The sequence below is a fragment of the Ovis canadensis genome, chromosome 4 (genome assembly GCF_042477335.2).
Source record: "Ovis canadensis isolate MfBH-ARS-UI-01 breed Bighorn chromosome 4, ARS-UI_OviCan_v2, whole genome shotgun sequence".
In the NCBI taxonomy this organism is placed as follows: domain Eukaryota; kingdom Metazoa; phylum Chordata; class Mammalia; order Artiodactyla; family Bovidae; genus Ovis; species Ovis canadensis.
The window spans coordinates 47,355,888-47,371,412 of NC_091248.1; the positions used below are offsets into that span (position 1 = coordinate 47,355,888).

At 39.1% G+C, this 15,525-nt stretch overlaps 1 protein-coding gene across 1 annotated transcript in view; it reads right to left on the reverse strand.

Annotated features, from left to right (window-relative positions):
• Positions 1-15,525, reverse strand: part of LOC138439222 (phosphatidylcholine translocator ABCB4-like) — a 134,311-nt gene that overhangs the window by 16,858 nt on the left and 101,928 nt on the right. The window contains exons 13-14 of the mRNA XM_070292380.1: positions 5,792-5,916; positions 5,001-5,173 (exon numbers count right to left, since the gene is read on the reverse strand). The gene's annotated coding sequence lies outside the window, so the exon portion shown is untranslated. The remainder of the gene's footprint in view (positions 1-5,000; positions 5,174-5,791; positions 5,917-15,525) is intronic.

Here is a 15,525-nt window from a genome sequence, read left to right on the forward strand (position 1 = left end):
AAGACATACTTAAAGTGATGAAAGAAAATAACCTACAGCCCGGATTACTGTACCCAGCAAGGATCTCATTCAAATACGAAGGAGAAATCAAAAGCTTTACAGACAAGCAAAAGCTGAGAGAATTCAGCACCACCAACCCAGCTCTCCAACAAATGCTAAAGGATCTTCTCTAGACAGGAAACACAGAAAGGGTGTATAAACTCAAACCCAAAACAATAAAGTAAATGGCAACAGGATCATACTTATCAATAATTACCTTAAATGTAAACAGGTTGAATGCCCCAACCAAAAGACAAAGACTGGCTGAATGGATACAAAAACACGACCCATATATATGTTGTTTACAAGAGACCCACCTGAAACAGGGGACACATACAGACTGAAAATGAAGGGCTGGAAAAAGATTTTCCATGCAAATAGAGACCAAAAGAAAGCAGGAGTAGCTATACTCATATCAGATAAAATAGACTTTAAAACAAAGGCTATGAAAAGAGACAAAGAAGGACACTACATTATGATCAAAGGATCAATCCAAGAAGAAGATATAACAATTATAAATATATATGCACCCAACATAGAAGCACCACAATCTGTAAGACAAATGCTAGCAAGTATGAAAGGGGAAATTAACAATAACACGATAATAGTGGGAGACCTTAATACCCCACTCTCACCTATGGATAGATCAACTAAACAGAAAATTAACAGGGAAACACAAACTTTAAATGATATATTAGACCAGTTAGACCTAACTGATATCTATAGGACATTTCACCCCAAAACAATGAATTTCACCTTTTTCTCAAGTGCACACGGAACCTTCTCCAGGATAGATCACATCCTGGGCCATAAATCTAGGCTTGGTAAATTCAAAAAAACTGAAATCATTCCAACTATCTTTTCTGACCATAATGCAGCAAGATTAGATCTCAATTACAGGAGAAAAACTATTAAAAATTCCAACATATGGAGGCTGAACAACACACTGCTGAATAACCAACAAATCACAGAAGAAATCAAAAAAGAAATCAAAATATGCATAGAAATGAATGAAAATACAACAACCGCAAACCTGTGGGACACTGTAAAAGCAGTGCTAAGGGGAAAGTTCGTAGCAATACAGGCATACCTCAAGAAACAAGAAAAAAGTCAAATAAATAACCTAACTCTACACCTAAAGCAACTAGAAAAGGAAGAAATGAGAACCCCAGGGTTAGTAGAAGGAAATAAATCTTAACAATTAGGGCAGAAATAAATGCAAAATAAACAAAAGAGACCTTAGCATAAATCAACAAAGCCAAAAGCTGGTTCTTTGAAAGGATAAATAAAATTAACAAATCATTAGCCAGACTCATCAGGAAACAAAGGGAGAAAAATCAAATCAATAAAATTAGAAATGAAAATGGAGAGATCACAACAGACAACACACAAATACAAAGGATCATAAGAGACTACTATCAGTAATTATATGCCAATAAAACGGACAACATAGAAGAAATGGACAAATTCTTAGAAAAGTACCACTTTCCAAAACTGAACCAGGAAGAAATAGAAAATCTTAATAGACCCATCACAAGCATGGAAATTGAAACTGTAATCAGAAATCTTCCAGCAAACAAAAGCCCGGGTCCAGATGGCTTCACAGCTGAATTCTACCAAAAATTTAGAGAAGAGCTAACACGTATCCTACTCAAACTCTTCCAGAAAATTGCAGAGGAAGGGAAACTTCCAAACTCATTCTATGAGGCCACCATCACCCTAACACCAAAACCTGACAAAGATGCTACAAAAAAAGAAAACTACAGGCCAATATCACTGATGGACACAGATGCAAAAATCCTTAACAAAATTCTAGCAATCAGAATCCAACAACACATTAAAAAGATCATACACCATGACCAAGTGGGCTTTATCCCAGGGATGCAAGGATTCTTCAATATCCAGAAATCAATCAATGTACTGCACTACATTAACATGTTGAAAAATAAAAACCATATGATTATCTCAATAGATGCAGAGAAAGCCTTTGAGAAAATTCAACATCCATTTATGATTAAAAAAACTCTCCAGAAAGCGGGAATAGAAGGAACCCACCTCAACATAATAAAAGCTATATATGACAAACCCACAGTAAACATTATCCTCAATGGTGAAAAATTGAAAGCATTTCCCCTAAAGTCAGGAACAAGACAAGGGTGCCCACTTTCATCACTAGTATTCAACATAGTTCTGGAAGTTTTGCCCACAGCAATCAGAGCAGAAAAAGAAATAAAAGGGATCCCAAATTGGAAAAGAAGACGTAAAACTCTCACGGTTTGCAGATGACATGATCCTCTACATAGAAAACCCTAAAGACTCCACCAGAAAATTACTAGAGCTAATTAATGAATACAGTAAAGTTGCAGGATATAAAATCAACACACAGAAATCTCTTGCATTCCTATACACTAATAGTGAGAAAATAGAAAGTGAAATTAAGGAAACAATTCCATTCACCATTGCAACAAAAAGAATAAAATACTTAGGAATATATTTACCTAAAGAAACTAAAGACCTATATATAGAAAACTAGAAAACGCTGGTGAAAGAAATCAAAGAGGACACTAATAGATGGAGAAATATACCATGTTCATAGATCGGAAGAATCAATATAATGAAAATGAGTATACTACCCAAAGCAATTTATAGATTCAATGCAATCCCTATCAAGCTACCAGCGGTATTTTTCACAGAGCTAGAACAAATAATTTTACAATTTGTATGGAAATAGAAAAAGCCTCAAATAGCCAAAGCAATCTTGAGAAAGAAGAATGGAACTGAAAGAGTCAACCTGCCTGACTTCAGGCTCTACTACAAAGCCACAGTCATCAAGACAGGATGGCACTGGCACAAAGACAGAAATATAGATCAATGGAACAATATAGAAAGCCCAGAGATAAATCCACACACCTATGGACACCTTATCTTCGACAGAGGAGGCAAGAATATACAATGGATTAAAGACAATCTCTTTAACAAGTGGTGCTAGGAAAACTGGTTAACCACTTGTAAAAGAATGAAACTAGAACACTTTCTAACACCGTTCACAAAAATAAACTCAAAATGGATTAAAGATCTAAACGTAAGACCAGAAACTATAAAACTCCTAGAGGAGAACATAGGCAAAACACTCTCCGACATACATCACAGCAGGATCCTCTATGACCCACCTCCCAAAATACTGGAAATAAAAGCAAAAATAAAAAAATGGGGCCTAATTAAAATTAAAAGCTTCTGCACAACAAAGGAACCTATAAGGTGAAAAGACAGCCTTCAGAATGGGAGAAAATAATAGCAAATGAAGCAACTGACAAACAACTAATCTCAAAAATATACAAGCAACTCCTGCAGCTCAATTCCAGAAAAATAAACGACCCAATCAAAAAATGGGCCAAAGATCTAAATAGACATTTCTCCAAAGAAGACATACAGATGGCTAACAAACACATGAAAAGATGCTCAACATCACTTATTATCAGAGAAATGCAAATCAAGACCACAATGACGTACCATCTCATGCCAGTCAGAATGGCTGCTATCCAAAAGTCTACAAGCAATAAGTGTTGGAGAGGTTGTGGAGAAAAGGGAACCCTCTTACATTGTTGGTGGGAATGCAAACTAGTACAGCCACTATGGAGAACAGTGTGGAGATTCCTTAAAAACTGCAAATAGGACTGCCTTATGACCCAGCAATCCCACTGCTGGGCATACACACCAAGGAAACCAGAACTGAAAGAGACACGTGTACCTCAATGTTCATTGCAGCACTGTTTATAATAGCCAGGACATGAAAGCCACCTAGATGTCCATCAGCAGATGAATGGATAAGAAAGCTTTGGTACATATACACAATGGAGTATTACTCAGCCATTAAAAAAATACATTTGAATCAGTTCTAATGAGGTGGATGAAACTGGAGCCGATTATACAGAGTGAAGTAAGCCAGAAAGAAAAACACCAATACAGTATACTAACGCATATATATGGAATTTAGAAAGATGGTAATGATAACCCTGTATGCGAGACAGCAAAAGAGACACAGATGTATAGAATAGTCTTGGACTCTGTGGGAGAGGGCGAGGGTGGGATGATTTGGGAAAATGGCATTGAAATATGTATAATATCATATATGAAACGAATTGCCAGTCCAGGTTCGATGCATGATACTGGATGCTTGGGGCTGGTGCACTGAGATGACCCAGAGGGATGGTATGGGGATGGAGGAGGGAGGGGGTTCAGGATGGGGAACACATGTATACCTGTGGCAGATTCATGTTGATGTACGGCAAAACCAATACAATGTTGTAAAGTGATTAACTTCCAATTAAAATAAATACATTTATATTTTTAAAAAAAGAATGTGGCATGTTAATACAATGGTTCTCAAGAATTATTTCTTCTAGGTTTTAAATGGAAACATCAGTTTCACAGCAGAAGTACTACTGAAGTATGCACATTCTATAAGCTGTTAATTTTGCATTTCTTCATGATTTTCTCCCTCTTCATAATTCAATGATTAGCACAATATTGAAATGATTTATAATAGTCCCTAGAAGACACGCACTCAAGTGGGGGAGATTGTTAATAATTGAAATAAGTAGGCATCAATATAATTCACAGGTGGTCTTAAATGTTATGATATTTTGATTCGTAGTACTTTACATATCTTACTAATTATGACTTCTTTACAATAATTTTAAAGGTAGCTTGTATTACCTAAATATGAGTAGTCACCAACTGATATTTAAAAAGAAAGAAAACACAAAGAGAAAAGAAAACCAGGCTTGAAACAGAAACCGTTCATCAAATAAATACTCATCAAGATCTGAGAAAGCCACACTGAACGAGGTGTGTGTGATCACCTAAGACAGTAACTTACCTTTAACCTTAAGAGTCTAGAATTTCCTTGATTTAAAAGTGGTACATACAAAGCTACTTAAAATGTAGCAGATAAGTCCTACCTGAGGATGGCACATCTCTAAGAATGGTAGGAGCCCAGCCCCTCCAGAGGGAAATCCAACCATCTTCAGATACTTTCTTGCTGACAAATTGAAGCAGTTCCTCGTAAGAAAACTTCTTAGATTGCATCTTGGTTCTGATCAATTCCAGTGGACTTATTACAGTCCTGCACCAACTGGTACAAAACAAGTGAATACAACAAAAGCAAGCCATGCAGTACGAAAACATGCTTGCAGAAATGATTATTTCATGCATCTTTATATTTTAAAATTTTATTCTGAAATGTCTGCAAACTGTGTCTAGTATCTCATGATGGCAACATACTGGCTCAGATTTTTTTCCTTGATAAAGATATTTCACATACCTTACTCTTTCAAGAGCAGGTCCACAGCCATTATACATCAACCAGGACTATTATAAACCTCACTTCCACTACACAGAGAAAAATGTCCTTCTGATTAAACTCTGAATCTCAGAGTGTATACAGAAAATGATGAAAGACTCTGGCATTAATTAGACTCTGTTATTATCCTAAAATCTAGAATCTAAGGTCTACAATCTCGCATCTGAGACTCTGTCCAAGAATTAATGGGATAGGCTGATCCTGTCCGGTTCTGACAGCAGTCACCACACAATGTGACCGCTAGAGCATAGGTGTCGACATATGAGGACAAACTACAATGCAAAAGAAACCGTCACCAATACTCTACTTGAAATTCTCCACGAATGTAAACATTTTAAAGCAAGCTTTAAGTAGAAATCAGAATGAAAATATTCTGAATTTATTACTTACGTCTGGCCACGATTCCAGCAACGATTGGTATGCAGCTTTCATTTTCTCCTAATTTAGATCTCAGAAGAGCAGTTAATTGATCATAGCAGGTAAAATAAATAACTGTGGCAGGAACTGCCATCACTCTGTTAGAACAAATGAAAAGATTGGTCCAACACTATCAAAAGGCAGAAACATATTCTTACGATATTATGAAGCACAAGATACAGTCATAGTGCACAGGTGCTCAGTCATGTCAGACTCTCTGAGACCCCATGGACTGCAGCCCGCCACGCTCCTCTGTCCATGGGATTTCCCAGGCAAGTATACCAGAGTGTGTTGACATTTCCTTCTCCAGCGGCTCTTCCTGACCCAGGTATCAAACCCACATCTCTTGTGTCTCCTGCACTGGCAGGTGGGTTCTTTACCAACTGCACCACCTGGGAAGTACAAAATGAAGATCCTTCTATTTTATAGAAGCTGAAAACCATTACAAATCAGCTATGAGATCAATTTTTCTTTAAGAATTAGCAGTGTTTAACTTAGAAGGCTATGGTTATTCCAGTAGTCATGTATGGATGTGAGAGTTGGACTGTGAAGAAAGCTGAGCGCCGAAGAAGTTATGCTTTTGAACTGTGGTGTTAAAGAAGACTCTTGAGAGTCCCCTGAACTGCAAGGAGATCCAACCAGTCCATTCTAAAGGAGATCAGTCCTGGGTGTTCTTCGGAAGGAATGATGTTAAAGCTGAAACTCCAGTACTTTGGCCACCTCATGTGAAGAGTTGACTCATTGGAAAAGACTCTGATGCTGGGAGAGATTGGGGGCAGGAGGAAAAGGGGATGACAGAGGATGAGATGGCTGGATGGCATCACCGACTCAATGGCGTGCTGCAATTAATGGGGTCGCAAAGAGTCAGACATGACTGAGCGACTGAACTGAACTGAACTTAGGCAACAAAAAGATGTAAAGTAGGTTTCTGCTCCCCAGAGATTTGTAATGTAGTAGAGAAGGTAAGTTTAGAGCATCTAGTCAGGTCATAAATATGAAAAGACAAATAAGTCATCTTGACTTATTCTGTGTCTGGTCTTCATTCCCAACTACATACATTACGGTAACATGAAAATCACGAAAGTAAAACATCTTGTAAAAATTCCTTGTAAAAAATATATAAAATTATAAAATACTTTTGAACTGTGGACCATGTCATACCTGCTTATAATTGAAAATAATGTCACCTGAATTATATATACTCAAAGCAAAATCCAATGACATTCTTTCAAATGAAAATATCAAGAGGGAGTTATTAATTAAACACAAAGTTGAAGGTACTATCATGTCATAAAGATTTAACACAACAAGAAACTGGTCTCTGTTTCTGGTCTAACCAAAGGACTATCACAGACCACACGTGGCAACGCCTAATACTCGACAGTGAAGTGTGGTGATGAGAACTTAGGAACAGGACTGACTGCTGCTCCTGGATCTATCACCAACCTTACAACCTTAGGCACTGTTCAGAGTATGTGCCTCAAAACTGACTAATGTGCTCCATAACAAGATAAATCAGAAAAGTGAGGCAGAGAAAGGCAAGGTATTAATTGGAATTTTTACATTCGGCCTTACTAGCTTGCTGCTGTCCATGGGGTTGCACAGAATCGGACACAACTGAAGCAACTTAGCAGCAGCAGCAGCTTGTCATATGAATTCATGTAATAGCTAGTTAGTACAGAATTTAATTATCTGGAAAAGAAGTATAAATAGCACAGTATCTCTCATTATCTTAGTAAAATAAAAACTCAAATGAACACTAATTTCTTAATTTCTGAACATGAAAAGATAAAGAATGCTTGTGCCCCAAATCCAGTATCTTCAGGAGGGCCTATTTGTCTACTTGACCTTGGGTCATCTTCAAGGAATTTAGCCCTCGAAATACTCCCTGTAACAAGGCTTTTCTGTATGTCGGGAGCACTAAACCAACTTGCCTGTATTGATTTGTGCAAATGATGTGAGTGTTGGTAAACATCTACCGCTCTTTGTGGGGCTGGAGTTTCAGTAACCACAGCCAGTCATGAACACAGCATGCTATATCATCAGCCCCCAGTGCAAACCCTAGACTCAGATTCAAGTGCCGGTAAGGCTGAACCCCTGCACTTGCTGCAGTGGCCTGGGGCTAGGAGAGGCAGCATGTGCCCTGCGTGTCACAAGCTGGGTCTTGGGAGGACTCCACCTGGCCAGCTCCTGTTGGGCCTCTCCCCTCACTGATTCCAGTTCACGCCTCTCCCCTCACTGATTCCAGTTCACGCCTCTCCCCTCACTGATTCCGCTTCATGCCTTTTGCGGTAATAAACCACAGACATTAGTATACATCCTGTGAGTGCTTCTAGCAACTCACCAAATGTGGGGTAGTGTGAGAATCACAAAACAATGCTCTAGAAAATGAAAAGTTCTGATATTAAAAATGCATGATGTTGTCCCATCATACTGATAAAGCAAAACAAAACCACCACCATCACTAAGTAAGAAAAACACTAAATTTCAACTTACAACGTATGAGGAAGGCCACTCCATAGGGATTTAATGCTCTCATTTAGAATGATTTTCAAAAAAGCATCCTAAAATTGTAATAGAAAAAAGTGGTCAAAATATACAAAAAAGCTTATAGTGATAATTGGTATTTGATTCTTTTAAGCATTTATTTCTAAAATAAAAGCTTCCCAGATTTATATACACCCATTCTTTAAAAAGGAAAAAAGAATTTTTCTCGACTTTCAGACACAAATGAAGCATTTCTAAATGACAGTTCCTGCTTACAAAATAAACCTACATTACTCAGCTTGGGATTGTTCTACTTAGGGCTAAGAAGCAATGTGTTCTGAAGATTATTATAAAAAGGAAGTGGAGGGATGGCAGAAAGTTAGAATAACTCTCTTCTCTAATTATGAAATCTGAGAGAACATTATTTAAACCCAATATTTGAAACCTCTCAGGAAGAACAAAAAGCAAGTAGAAGCTAGAAGGAAGCTTCTGTTAAAAGTCAAAGTGCCATGAATGAGGTTTGCACATTTACAGCTTTTTGCCGATGGGAGCTGCAAGGAACAGTACATTCACTTGCTTGAGATAGCAAACACCAGGGTTTAGGCTCGTAAACTAATCAGAAAGTTAGAAGGGAAATCCTAGGTAAAGAGGCTACAGAGGACATGATGTTGTTGCCGTTTTAGTCGCTCAGTCATGTCTGACTCTGCCACCCCACGGATTGTAGCCCTCCAGGTTTCTCTGTCCATGGAATTCTCCAGGCAAGAACACTGGAGTGAGTTGCCATTTTCTTCTCCAGAGGACCTAAGCCCTGGAATTTAGAGACAAAGTCAGCCCCAAGATGCGGCTCACCACTCAATTGTGCAGCCCCAGGAGAAGACAACCAAAACAAACCAGACACCCCATGGATGGCAGACGGGGTGGGAATTTCAGCTGCAGCCCCCCACAGTGGTGCCTGAGTGCGAAGTCTGAATCTGGCCAAAGTTAACTGCCTTTTAGAGCAGAACGGACTCTTGGGAAGAATATAAAAGAACCCAGAGTCTTTACAAGGCATTCTTCATAATGTTCACTATCCAATCAAAATTCATTAGACATAAAAAGAAACAAATGAAAAAGTAGTCATCAGAAATCAGCACAGACATGATTAAAATGATGCTATCTGCAGACAAGAACTCCAAAACACCTATTATAAACATGTGCAAGGGTTACAAAGATGATGGGTCCATAGTATGTGGACAAATTTGGAATTCAGCAAGGAAATAATTACTGTTAAACTGCCAAGTGAAAATTCTGAACCTGAAATGAAAAATTAACTAAGTGGGCTTAACAGCAGAAAGGAGACATCAAGGAGTCACTGAAGACAAATCTAAAATTAAATTGGAAGAAGGAAGAGAAAACGAATGAAGAAAAATGGGAACTTCTCTGTGGTCCAGTGGTTAAGACTCTGCTTTCACTGCCGATGGTCCAGTTCAATCCCTGGTCTGGGACTGTGATCCAGCAACCCATGTGTCATGGCCAAATAAAAAAAAACCCAAAACTTTAGAAAAATGATCAGAGGCTCAGAGACCTGAGGGGAAATATAGAGTCATAGAGAATAGGAAAGAAAACAGAATAGGAAATTACCTGATGAAATGATGAGCAAAAACCTCCCTGAATTAGTAAAAGGTATCAGTTGACAGGGTCCCCCCCAACCCCGGAAAAAAACACCAAGTTAATAAAAAACAAAACAAAAAACAGTAGAGGAAAATGACAAAATACATATAGGAAAAGGATGATTAAATGAAGACCAGCTTCTCAGCAGACACATGAAAGGCCAAAAGACAATGTAATGACACATTAAAGGTGCTAAAAAAAAAGCAAGCCAGAATTCTGTATGCTGCCAAACACATGTCAAAAATGCTTTTTAAAGACACTTCTATAGAACAAAAACTTAGAGATTACACTGCCAAAATACCTTCATTAAAGAAATGCTGAAAGAAGTTCTTTAGGGCCAAGGGTCATGGTGGCACCATGTAACTACCATCTTAAGAAAGGCAGGAAGGACAAAAGAAGTGGTAAATATATGGTTACAGGTAAAATGTGTATTTCTTTTTTAACTATTTAAACGACATAAGACTATTTAAGTTGAAAATTCTGTGAACCGTGGCATCTGTAAAGTACGAGGATGTGCCATCTGTGAGGCAACAACACAGATGAAGAGGAGGGGGTAAGGGTGTCAGGACATGAGGGGCCCGAGATCCACTCCACTTGCGAGTCAGCAAGTCGGCCTGCATGGCATCATGAGAGCACAGGTAACAACAAAACTCTCTGGGGTGAGACATAAAGTTCATCATCACAGCAACAGCAGCAGGCAGAGTATCGGCATTCTGATCCCTGCATCCTGAGCCCCAGTTTCCACAGGCAGTGTGAAGACGGCTAGATGACACCTTAACACACAGTGGATGCACTCTAGGGGAGGAAACCTGACCTCAGGGGACCAAACCACTTACAACGGGGAGTAAGGATGCTTCTATCTTCCAAAGTCATTCACTCTCCAAACAGCCTTGAAAAGATGATCGGAACAAAGGACAGACAATGCCACGCACATGAGATATGCCCAATGTGAAACACTTTTGAAGAACTGTTTGCCTAGAAACGGGAATTGAGGAATCAATATAATGTTATTAAAATTCAAACCAATAACAGGAAAGGAGGAAAAAAGGGAACAATTAGAAAAATATACAAAAATAGATTAATACTCCAACCATATGAAAAGTTATATTAAAGGACTAAACTTTCCGATTAAAAGTTACTACATTAACAGCCATCTGCATCCTATCTGTGGAGTCTCTAGGGCTTCCCAGGTGGCGATAGCAGTAAAGAATCCACCTGCCAATGCAGGTTCGATCCCTGGGTCAGGAAGATCCCCTGAGTAGGAAATGGCAACCTGCTCCAATATTCTTGCCTGGAGAATCCCATGGACAGAAGAGCCTGGCAGTTCAAGGGGTCCCAGAGGGTGACAGAACAAGACAGAACTGTATCACCATCTTTGAGTAAAAGAATGGAAAAAGATAGGCTACATAAACACTACTATGAGAAAGCTAAAAGCTGCAAGCTGAAAGGTGGCTATACTACATTCAGATAAAAGACTTCGAGATAATAAAGATGTATCAGAAAAACATATCAAGTGAATGTGTATGTTCCTAGTAATTGAGGTTCAAAACCCTATGAGGCAGACCAGAGAGAACTAAAAAGGAAAACAGACATATCCTCAATCCTATCTAAAGATTATTATATTCTCTATCAGAGAATAATAGAATAATTTTTAAAAATCTCTAAGACTTCAGCAGATCTAAATAAAGCATCAGCCACCCTGACCTAATGGCTTATAGAACGCTATACCCAACAATTGCAGAATACAATATAGACTTTAAAGAGCACAAAATAGTCACCAAGGCAGATCATACATAGGGCCATTACACAAGACTCAATACATTAAAAAAAAAAAAAGACTCAATACATTAAAAAAATCTGAAAACGTAAGAGTATATTCCTTTGACCAGATTGGAATTAAATTAGAAATCAGGAACAATAAGGTATCTAGGAAAATGTCCAATTATTGGAAAATTAATAATCCATGGCAAAAGAAATTACAAACAAAATCAGAAAATATTTCAACTGATAATGAAAACATAACATCAAAATCTTTGGAATATATCTAATTTAGTACTTTGAAGGAAATTCACAGCTTTAAATGTGGAGTTGAGGAAAGAAAGGCTTAAAATCAATAATTCATGTTTCCACCTAAGTAGCATGCAATGACCAAAATAAATCCAAAGAATAATTCTGATTTCTAGTTCTGCATGTAAAGAGCTTGAAAGCATCAATTCCATCCTCACAACAAGAAAAAAACGTGAACAAACTGAAAAATCAATTCCTCTTAGAATAATCAGAGAATTGAGGTCACCGGCCAAACTGCTACCTTGAACACTGATAAGTGAAAGAGAAGTTGCTCAGTTGTGTCTGACTCTTTGCAACCCCATGGACTGTAGCCTACCAGGCTCCTCCATCCATGGGATTTTCCAGGCAAGAGTACTGGAGTGGGTTGCCATTTCCATCTCCAGAGGTTATTCCCAACCCAGGGATCGAACCCAGGTCTCCCATGTTGTAGGCAGACGCTTTACTGTCTGAGCCTAGAGAGACCGTGAAATGCAGAGACCCACAGACAGCACAGTAGAGCAGAAGCCTGAAGTTAGAACCAGCACCAACAGAAATGCTATGAGCTATAACTGACAAACGGCTGGAAGCTCAGTGTAGACTAACTGGAGAGGGAACATACATCAACACACTAAAAGCCATACACAGCCAGCCCACAGCTAACATCACAGTCAACAGTGAAAAGTTGAAAGCATCTCTGCTGAGATCAGGAACAAGACAAGGATACACCTACTCTCATCACTCAACATGGTTTATTCAACATAGTTTTCAAAGTCCTAGCCGCAGAAGAGAAGAAAAAAATACAAGGAATCCAAATTGGAAAGGAGGAAGTAAAATTGTCACCATTTACAGATGACATGATATTAAACGCAGTAAATCCTGAAGATGCCAGCAGAAAACTACTAGAGCTCCTCATGAGTTCAATAAAGTTGCAAGATGCTAAATTAATATACAGAAATCCACTGCATTTTTAAACACTAAAAACTATCAACAAGGAAAACTATGGAAATTATCCCATTCACAATCATATCAAAAGGATTGAAATACCTAGGAATAAATCTAACTAAACAAGGTGGTAAAATATTAATACTGAATTTAGAAAATTATAAGACCACAAATTGCAGGTGACTCAAACAGATGTTTTTTGATTGGAAGAATAATGTTAAAATGACCATACTACACAAGGCAATCTATAGATTCAATACAATTCCTATCAAAATGACAATGGCATTTTTTACTGAACTAGAACAAATAAATTCTAAAATTTGTATGCAAATACAAAAGATCTTGCATTGCCAAAACAATCTTGAGAAAGAAAAACAAAACTAGAGGTTATCATTATCCCTGATTCCAAACCACATTATAAAACTGCAGGCATCAAAACAGACCTCTAAGGTGGCAGAGTTGAAGGACATGCACTTATCTTCTGCAAGAACTCCAAAATTCCAACTAGCTGCTGAGCAATTATTGAAAGGAGAATATTGGATCCCACCAAAAAAAGATACCCCACATCCAAGGGCAAAGGAGAAGCCCCAACAAGATGGTAGGAGGGGAGAAATCACGTGTAGAATCAATCCCCATACCCACCAGAGACTCTCGGAGGGCTCAAACAAAACCTTGTGTGCACCAGGACCCAGAGACCCCACAAGAGACTGACTCATGCCTGCCTTTGAGTGTTTGAGTGTCTCCTGCGGAGGCATGGGTCAACAGTAGCCTGTTGTGGGGACAGGGGCTCTGGCTGCAGCAGACCTGGGAGGCACAGCATGTGGCCTAAGGCCTCTTGGAGGAGGCTGCCATTAGCCCAACCATACAGCCACCAAGCAGATGACCCACAAACTGGAGAACAGTTATAGCAAAGAAGTTCTCGCACTGTTGCAAAAGTTCTAAGGCCCAAAGCAGATTTCTCAACCTGGGGATCCAGCAAAGGGACTGAGAATCCCCAGGGAACTTGACTTTGAAGGCCAGTGGGATTTGATTACAGAACTTTCACAGGACTGGGGACCAGACTCTTGGAGGGTACAACAAAAACTTGTGCACACCAGGACCCAGGAGAAAGGAGCAGTAACCCCATAAGAGAGTGAGCCAAACTTGCCTAGGAGCGTCCCAGACTGTCCAGCAGAGGCATGGGTCAACAATGACCTGCTGTGGGTTCATGGCACTGAAAGGGAGGGAACACAGTCCCACCCATCAGCAGAAAATTGGATTAAAGATTTACTGACCCACCCATCACAGCAAGATCCAGATTCACCCACAGCCAGTCCTTCCCATCAGAAACCTTCCACAAGCTTCTTACCTTTATCCATCAGAGGGCAGACAGACTGAAAACCACAATCACAGAAAACTAACCAAACTGATCACATGGATCACAGCCTTCTCTAACTCAATGATACTATGAGCCATGCCATCTAAGACCACCCAAGTCGGACGGGTCATGGTGGAAAGTTCTGGCAAAACATGGTCCACTGGGGAAGAGAATGGCAAACCACTTCAATATTCTTGCCTTCAGAACCCCATGAACAGCATGAAAAGGCAAAAAGATATGACACTGAAAGATGAACTCCCCAGGTTGGTAGGTGCCCAATTGTTACTGAAGAAGAGTGGGGAAATAGCTCCAGAAAGAACGAAGAGGCAGAGCCAAAGCAAAAACAATGCCCAGTTGTGGATGTGACTGGTGATGGAGGTGAAGTCTGATGCTGTAAAGAACAATACTGCATAGGAACCTGAAGGATTAGGTCCATGAATCAAGGTAAATTGGAAGTGTCAAACAGAAGATGGCAAGAGTGAACACTGACATTTTAGGAATCAGTGAACTAAAATGGACTGGAATAGACAAATTTAATTCAGATGACCATTATACCTACTGCTGTGGGCAAGAATCCCTTAGAAGAAATGGAGTAGCCCTCACACTCAGAAAAAAAAAACAAAACACAAAACAACAACTCTGAAATGAAGTACTTGGGTACAATCTCAAAAACAACAGAATGATCTTGTTTTGTTTCCAAGGCAAAGCATTCAATATCACAGTAATCCAAGTCTATACCCCAACGACCAATGCCAAAGAAGCTGAGGTTGAATGGTTCTATGAACACCCACAAGGCCTTCTAGAACTAACACCAAAAAAAGATGTCCTTCTCATCAAAGGGGACTGGAATGAAAAAGTAGTTAGTTAAGAGGTACCTGGAGTAACAGGCAAGTTTGGCCTTGGAGGCCAAAATGACGCAGGGCAAAGGCTAACAGAGTTTTGCCAAGAGAACACACTGGTCATAGCAAACACTCACTTCCAACAACATAAGATACGACTCTACACATGGACATCACCAGATGGTCATTACCAAAATCAGATTGATTATATTCTTTGCAGCCAAAGATGGAGAAGCTCTATACAGTCAGCAAAAACAAGACTGGGAGCTGATTGTGGCTCAGATCATGAACTCCTTATTGCAAAATACAGACTTAAATTGAAGAAAGTAGGGAAAACCACTAGACCATTCAGAAATGACATAAATCAAATTCCTTATGATTATACA